Genomic DNA, 9,396 nt, shown 5'->3' with positions numbered 1-9,396 from the left:
GCAAACGTGTTTGGAAAAGTAGATACGACGGAGACATATCAACTCCCCCAAGCTTAAACCTTTGGTTGTCCTCAAGCAATTCAGTTGATAAACTGAAAGTGATAAAGAAAAACTTTACAAACTCTGTTTGCTCTTGTTGTTGTAAATATGTAAAGCCAGCATTCAAATTTTTTGCAAAGATTATGAACTAACCATATTCACAATAACATTTAGGTCTCATGTTTACTCATATCAATGACATAATCAACTAGCGAGCAATAATAACAAATCTCAGAAGACAACACTTTCTCAAAATAATCGTGATATGATATGACAAGATGGTATCTCGCTAGCCCTTTCTGAGACCGCAAAACATAAATGCAGAGCACCTTTAAAGATCAAGGACTGACTAGACATTGTAATTCATGGTAAAAGAGATCCAGTCAAGTCATACTCAATGTACACTAACAGTAATGGATGCAAATGACAGCAGTGCTCACCAACTGGTGCTTTTTCATAAGAGTATGATGACTAAACGTAAAAGTAAATAGATAGGCCCTTCGCAGAGGGAAGCAGGGATTTGTTGAGGTGCCCAGATCGGTTTTGAAATAGATATGAATAATATTTTGAGTGGTATAGTTTCATTGTCAACATAACAACCGAGAGATCTTCATATCTTCCATGCTACACACATTATAGGTGGTTCCCAAACAGAATGGTAAAGTTTATACTCTCCCTCCACCAACAAGCATCAATCCATGGCTTGCTCGAAACAATGAGTGCCTCCAACTAACAAGAGTCCCGGGGGACTTCTGTTTGCAGTTATTTTGATTTGATTTGCATAAAGCATGGGACTGGGCATCCCGGTGACCTGCGATTTTCTCGTGAGTGAGGAGCGGAGTCCACCCCTCTTGAGAATAACCCGCCTAGCATGGAAGATACATACAACCCTAGTTGATACATGAGCTATTCGAGCATACAAAATAGAATGTTTATTTGAAGGTTTAGAGTTTGGCACATACAAATTTACTTGGAACGGTAGGTAGATACCGTATATAGGTAGGTATGGTGGACTCATATGGAACAACTTTGGGGTTTATGGAATTGGATGCACAAGCAGTATTCCCGCTTAGTATAGGTGAAGGCTAGAAAAAGACTGGGAAGCGACCAGCTAGAGAGCGACAACAGTCATGAACATGCATTAAAATTAATCAACACCGAATGCAAGCATGAGTAGGATATAATGCACCATGAACATAAATATCGTAGAGGCTATGTTGATTTTGTTTCAACTATATGCCTGAACATGTGCCAAGTCAAGCCACTCGAATCATTCAAAAGAGGATACCACCCTATCATACACATCACAACCATTTTAATAGCATGTTGGCACGCAAGGTAAACCATTATAATCTCATAGCTAATTAAGGATGGCATAAGCAACTACAATCTCTAATTGTCATTGCAAACATGTTTCTTTCATAATAGGCTGAATCAGGAACGATGAACTAATCATATTTACAGAAACAAGAGAGGTCGAGTTCATACCAGCTTTTCTCATCTCAATAAGTTCATCATATAATCATCATTATTGCCTTTCACTTGCATGACCGAATAGTGTGGATAATAATAATAGTGCACGTGCATTGGACTAAGCTAGAATCTGCAAGCATTCAATTCAAGAGAGAAGACAAGGTAATACGGGCTCTTTGTTAGATCAACAATAATGCATAAACGAGCCACTCAACATTTTCATTATGGTCTTCTCCTCTCGACCCCCAAAGAAAGGAAAAGAAACAAAACTATTTACACAGGAAAGCTCCCAACAAGCAAAAGAAGAACGAGAAATCTTTTTGGATTTTATTTTAATTATTACTACGATAGGCATGAAAAGTAAACTAGCTAAATGCTACAACTAGTTTTTTTGTTTTTCTGAAGGTTTATCAAACACACAAGAAGAAAGCATAAAAGGGAAATAAACTAGGCATGGATATTACAATGAAAAAGTATGAGCACTGACAACTAGCATGAATGTGTGAACAGGAATGTAATGTCGGTGAGAGATATGTACTCCCCCAACGCCAGTGACCAGCCATTTTCTCGTGAGTGAGGAGCGGAGTCCACTCCTCTTGAGAATAACCCGCCTAGCATGGAAGATACAGACAACCCTAGTTGATACATGAGCTATTCGAGCATACAAAACAGAATGTTTATTTGAAGGTTTAGAGTTTGGCACGTACAAATTTACTTGGAACGACAGGTGGATACCGCATATAGGAAGGTATGGTGGACTCATATGGAATAACTTTGGGGTTTATGAAGTTGGATGCACAAGCAGTATTCCCGCTTAGTACAAGTGAAGGCTAGAAAGAGACTGGGAAGCGACCAGCTAGAGAGCGAAAACAGTCATGAACATGCATTAAAATTAATCAACACCGAATGCAAGCATGAGTAGGATGTAATTCACCATGAACATAAATATTGTAGAGGATATGTTGATTTTGTTTCAACTACATGCGTGAAACATGTGCCAAGTCAAGACACTCAAATCGTTCAAAGGAGGATACCACCCTATCATATCACATCACAACCATTTTAATAGCATGCTGGCACGCAAGGTAAACCATTATAAACTCCTAGAAAATTAAGCATGGCATAAGCAACTATAATCTCTGATTGTCATTGCAAACATGTTTCATTCATAATAGGCTGAATCAGGAATGATGAACTAATCATATTTACAAAAACAAGAGAGGTCGAGTTCATACCAGCTTTTCTCATCTCAATCAGTTCATCATATATTGTCATTATTGCCTTTCACTTGCATGACCGAATAGTGTGGATAATAAGAATAGTGCACGTGCATTGGACTAAGCTAGAATCTGCAAGCATTTAACTCAGAGAGAAGACAAAGTAATATGGGCTCTTTGTTAGATCAACAATAATGCATATGAGAGCCACTCAACATTTTCATTGTGGTCCTCTCCTCTCGAACCCCAAAGAAATGAAAAGAAACAAAACTATTTACACGGGAAAGCTCCCAACAAGCAAAAGAAGAACGAGAAATCTTTTTGGGTTTTCTTTTTAATTACTACTACTACAGACATGAAAAGTTAGCTAAAAGCTACAACTAAATTTTTTTTCTTAAGGTTTTTCAAACGCACAAGAAGAAAGATTAAAAAGAAAATAAACTAGCATGGATGATACAATGAAAAAGTATGAGCACCGACAACTGGCATGAGTGTGTGAACATTTATGTAATGTTGATGTGAAATACGTACTCCCCCAAGCTTAGGCTTTTGGCCTAAGTTGGTCTATAAACTAGCATGGATGATACAATGAAAAAGTATGAGCACCGACAACTGGCATGAGTGTGTGAACATTTATGTAATGTCGATGAGAAATACGTACTCCCCCAAGCTTAGGCTTTTGGCCTAAGTTGGTCTATGCCCAAGGATCAAAGTGGCCCTCTCTGGTGTATGGAGGAGTGTCCTCTGGATACCACTGGTTGGCGATCTCCTTCGGATCCCACTGATGAACAGACTAACGGTAAGGATCAAGTGGTGGCTCCGGCTCCGGCTCTGCAGTTGACATCTGGCCCTGTACGCATGAATTGCCTCATGCAAAATGAGATACGTGCCTGAAAATATGTTAAACAAAGAGGGCGCAGGCAAGGTAATAATCTCACAATAATTTTTACCAAATATTAATTTGTACTTAAGTATCTTCTTATTGTCCTTAACAATAAACTCATGTGCTACCATACTCTTATAATCTAGAACAATAGGAGGCAGCAACTTTTCCTCTTTCTCAAAATGCCTGATAGGTATGTTAAAGTGTGCAGCAAGGCGCGAGGCAAAGATACCTCCGAGGATGGGGCCCTTTGTACGGTTCAGATTTAACCGTTTAGCAACAATAGCGCCTAAACTGAAAGTGGTATCACGAAACAAAGCATGGCGCAAAATAACAATATCAGGGGCACTAAGATTTCCACAGTTCCCGCGACCAATTAAGCATCTACTAGCAAATATTGCAAAGTAACGTAAAACAGGAAAATGTATGCTAGTGATTCTTTCATCGGAAACCTTTCTCATTTCCCCTACAGCAATCGTATCAATAAATCCCTCCACATCATTAAGATGTGGTTCCTCTATGCTGCCCTCAAAGGGTGTCCTACAAACCCGGCAAAAATCATAAAGTGACATCTCCTTATGCTCATCATATAAATAAAATTCCACCAAAGGTGGTGATCTCCTAGCATGGAAATGAAAATTTTGCACAAAGGTATTGGTGAGTAAGAGATACTGTTCGCTCTAGTCATGGAGGAAATCGGTGAGGCCTGCATTCTCAGCCAAATAATAAAAATCTTCATAAATCTCGGCTTCTCTTAAGAACTCATCACAAGGCCATTCACACGGCCGAACCTCTATAGTACGAGGGAGATTATACTTGGGCTTCTTATTCTCTTCACTTTGCTTATCCTTCGAGCTTTGGCTCGATGAGCCCCTCAAAAATCTCTTCATCTTTTTTTGAAATTTTCTGAAATTTTTAGTAACATAAAATAAAAGTGAACCAAACTCAACAAGATTGATAGCAACTACTCCCACAAGTGCCTAGAGGCAATATCATGCATTAGAACAACTTAGAACCATATAAATTTGACATGCAAGCTCAAGAACAGGGTCACCTAAGCAGCAAAAATTTGCAATGAATAAAGCACTAGAACAAAAACTAATTGGACCATTGGAGGAGTCACATACCGAAGAACAATCACCAAAGCAGTTTTGTGAATGGAACTTTGAGCAAGGAGATCGAAAATGGCAGCAAGATCAGGTAGAACTCTGGTTTAAGCTGGCTAGTGATTTTTTCTGGATGAAGAAGGAGTGTGTGGGTGCTGGAATAAGTGGAGGGGACCCACATGGGGTCCACGAGGCAGGGGGCGCGCCTAGGGGGGTAGGGCACGCCCTCCACCCTCGTGGGCACATGGTGCGTCCCCCTGATGTGTTCTCAGTGCCAAAAATTCTTAAATATTCTGGAAAAAATCATATTTCATTTTTAGGGCATTTGGAGAACTTTTATTTTTGGGGTATTTTTTATTGCAAAGATAATTCAGAAAATAGACAGAAAATACTATTTTTACTTTATTTAAGATAAATAACAGAAAGTAAAAAGATGGTACAGAAGGTTGTGCTTTCTAACTTCATCCATCTCATGCTCATCAAAAGGAATCCACTAACAAGGTTGATCAAGTCTTGTTAACAAACTCATTCTGAATCGCATGAAACCAGAGAAATTTCGAATAACACTAGGTTACCTCAACGGGGATATTCATGTACCCAACAATAGGAATATCATATTTCTTCTTGACAGTAGGAAGAGGAAATTCAAAACCTCCAATAGTGATTGTTGGAATTTTTCCAATAGAATTGATACTGTGGACTTGAGGTTGTTTCCTCGGAAAGTGTACCGTATGCTCATTACCATTAACATGAAAAGTGACATTGCCTTTGTTGCAATCAATAACAGCCCATGCAGTATTCAAAAAGGGTCTACCAAGGATAATCGACATACTATCGTCCTCGGGAATATCAAGAATAACAAAGTCCGTTAAAATAGAACGTTTGCAACCACAACAGGCACATCCTCATAAATACCGACAGGTATAGCAGTTGATTTATCAGCCATTTGCAAAGATATTTCAGTAGGTCTCAACTTATTCAAATCAGGTCTACGATATAAAGAGAGAGGCATAACACTAACACCGGCTCCAAGATCACATAAAGCAGTTTTAACATAGTTTCTTTTAATGGAGCATGGTATAGTTGGTACCCCTGGATCTCCAAGTTCCTTTGGTATTCCACCCTTAAAAGTATAATTAGAAAGCATGGTGGAAATTTGAGCTTCTGGTATCTTTATTTTATTAGTAACAATATCCTTCATGTACTTAGCATAAGGATTCATTTTAAGCATATCAGTCAAACGCATACGCAAAAAGATTGGTCTAATCATTTCAGCAAAGCGCTCAAAATCCTCATCATCCTTTTTCTTGGATGGTTTAGGAGGAAAAGGCATGGGTTTCTGAACCCATGGTTCTCTTTCTTTACCGTGTTTCCTAGCAACGAAGTCTCTCTTATCATAACGTTGATTCTTTGATTGTGGGTTACCAAGATCAGCATCAGGTTCAATTTCTACGTCATTATCATTGCTAGGTTGAGCATCAACATGAACATCATCATTAACATTATCACTAGGTTCATGTTCATTACCAGATTGTGTTTCAGCATCAGAAATAGAAATATCATTGGGATTCTCAGGTGTGTCAATAACACGTTCACTAGAAGCATGCAAAGTCCTATCATTTTTCTTCTTCCTCCTCTTAGAAGTACTGGATGCATCAACATTAGTTCTCTGAGAACCTTGCTCAATTCTCTTAGGATGGCCCTCGGGATACAAAGGTTCATGAGTCATTTTACCCACTCTAATCATAACTCTAACAACATTATCATTTTCTTCTTATTTAATTCATTGAGCAAATCATTCTGATCTTTAAGTACTTGTTCTACTTGAGTGGTAACCATAGAAGCATGTTTACTAATAAGTTTAAGTTCACCTTTCACTCTAGACGTATAATCACTCAAGTGTTCAAGCATATCAGCATTGCGATTCAATTGTCTGCCCACATAAGCATTGAAGTCTTCTTGTTTAACAATAAAATTATCAAACTCGTCTAAGCATTGGCTAGCAGACTTATAATGAGGAATATCACCTTCATCAAATCTATAGAGAGAATTTACCTTTACTACCTGTGTCGGGTTATCAAGACCATGTATTTCTTCAATAGGTGGTATATTCTTAACATCTTCAGCTTTAATACCTTTTTCTTTCATAGACTTATTTGCCGCTTGCATATCTTCGGGACTGAGTAATAGAATTCCCCTTTTCTTCGGAGTTGGCTTAGGAGTTGGTTCAGGAAGTGTCCAATTATTTTCATTAGTCAACATATTATTCAATAGAAATTTAGCTTGATAAGTTCTTTCCCTGAAAACACAACCAGCACAACTATCCAGGTAGTCTCTGGAAGCATCGGTTAGTCCATTATAAAAGATATCAAGTATTTCATTTTTCTTAAGAGGATGATCAGGCAAAGCATTAAGTAATCAAAGAAGCCTCCCCCAAGATTATGGGAGACTCTCTTCTTCAATTTGCACAAAATTATATATTTCCCTTAAAGCAGCTTGTTTCTTATGAGCGGGGAAATATTTCGCCGAGAAGTAATAAATCATATCCTCGGGACTACGCGCACAACCAGGATTAAGAGAATTGAACCATGTTTAAGCATCACCCTTTAATGAGAACGGAAATAACTTAAGGATATAATAATAGCGAGTTTTCTCATCATTAGTGAATAGGGTGGCTATATCATTTAATTTAGTAAGATGTGCCACAACAGTTTCAGATTCATAGCCATAAAAAGGATTAGATTCAACCAAAGTAATTAGCTCAGGATCGATAGAGAAATCATAATCCTTATTAGTAAGAAAGATATGTGAAGTAGCAAAAGCAGGGTCATATTTCATTCTATCATTCAAGGATTTTTCTTTAAGCTTAGCTAATAATTTCTTAAGATCATATCTATCATTGCAAGCTAAGAAGTCTCTAGCAGTTTCTTCATCCATAACATAACCCTCAGGCACAATAGGAAATTCATATCTAGGGGGAGAATCTTCATCATCACTTTCATCAATATTATCAGTTTCAATAATTTCATTCTCTCTAACCCTAGCAAGTTGTTCATCAAGAAATTCACCTAGTGGCACAATAGTATCAATCATAGAAGTAGTTTCATCATAAGTATCATGCAAAGTAGAAGTGGCATCATCAATAACATGTGACCTATCAGAATCAATATCATGTGTAGGTGTCGCAAGTTTACTCAAAACAGAAGGTGAATCAAGTGCAGAGCCAGATGGCAGTTCCTTACCTCCCCTCATAGTTGAGGGAAAAATCTTGGTTCTCTTATCTTTCAAGTTCTTCATAGTGACCAACAGATATAAATCCCAAGTGACTCAAAGAATAGAGCTATGCTCCCCGGCAATGGCGCCAGAAAATAGTCTTGATAACCCACAAGTATAGGGGGTCGCAACAGTTTTCGAGGGTAGAGTATTCAACCCAAATTTATTGATTCCACACAAGGGGAGCCAAAGAATTTTCTTAAGTATGAGCAGCTGAGTTGTCAATTCAACCACACCCGAAAACTTAATATCTGCACCAAAGTATTTAGTAGCAAAGTAATATGATAGTAGTGGTAACAGTGGTAAAAGTATCGGTAGCAGTTTTGGTTTTATAGTGATTGTAACAGTAGCAACAAAAAAGTAAATGAGCGAAGAACAATATGTGAAAAGCTTGTAGGCAATGGATCAATGATGGATAATTATGTCGGATGCGATCAATCATGCAACAGTTATAACATAGGGTGACACAGAACTAGCTCCAGTTCATCAAGGTAATGTAGGCATGTATTCCGAATATACTCATACGTGCTTACAAAAAGAACTTGCATGACATATTTTGTCCTACCCTCCAGGAGCAGCGGGGTCCTATTGGAAACTAAGGGATATTAAGGCCTCCTTTTAATAGTGTACCAGACCAAAGCATTAACACATAGTGAATACATGAACTCCTCAAACTATGGTCATCACCGGTAAGTATCCCAATTTTTGTCACTTCGGGGTTAACGGATCATAACACATAATAGGTGACTATAGACTTGCAAGATAGGATCAAGAACTCACATCTATTCATGAAAACATAATTGGTTCAGATCTGAAATCATGGCACTCGGGCCCTAGTGACAAGCCTTAAGCATAGCAAAGTCATAGCAACATCAGTTTGAGAACATAGTGGATACTAGGGATTCAAACCCTAACAAAACTAACTCGATTACATGATAAATCTCATCCAACCCATCGCCGTCCCACAAGCCTATGATGGAATTACTCACGCACAGCGGTGAACATCACGAAATTGGTGATGGAGGAAGGTTGATGATGACGATGGTGACGGATTCCCCTCTCTGGAGCCCTGAACGGACTCTAGATCAGCCCTCCCAAGAGAGTTTAGGGATTGGCGGCGGCTCCGTATAGTAAAACGCGATGAATCCTTCTCTCTGATTTGTTTTCTCCTCGAACACGAATATATGGAGTTGGAGTTGAGGTCGGTGGAGCACCAGGGGCCCCACGAGGCAAGGGGCTCGCCTAGGGGGGTAGGCGCGCCCCCACCCTCATGGACAGGGTGTGGGCCCCCTGACCTTGATTCGTTCGCCAGTATTTTTTATATATTCCAAAAATAATCTCTGTTCATTTTCAGGTCATTCCAAGAACTTTTATTTCTGCACAAAAATAACACCATGGCAATTCT

The sequence above is a fragment of the Triticum dicoccoides genome, chromosome 4A (assembly GCF_002162155.2).
Source record: "Triticum dicoccoides isolate Atlit2015 ecotype Zavitan chromosome 4A, WEW_v2.0, whole genome shotgun sequence".
In the NCBI taxonomy this organism is placed as follows: Eukaryota; Viridiplantae; Streptophyta; class Magnoliopsida; order Poales; family Poaceae; genus Triticum; species Triticum dicoccoides.
The sequence above is the reverse complement of the archived record's forward strand: the minus strand, read 5'-3'. Positions refer to the sequence as shown.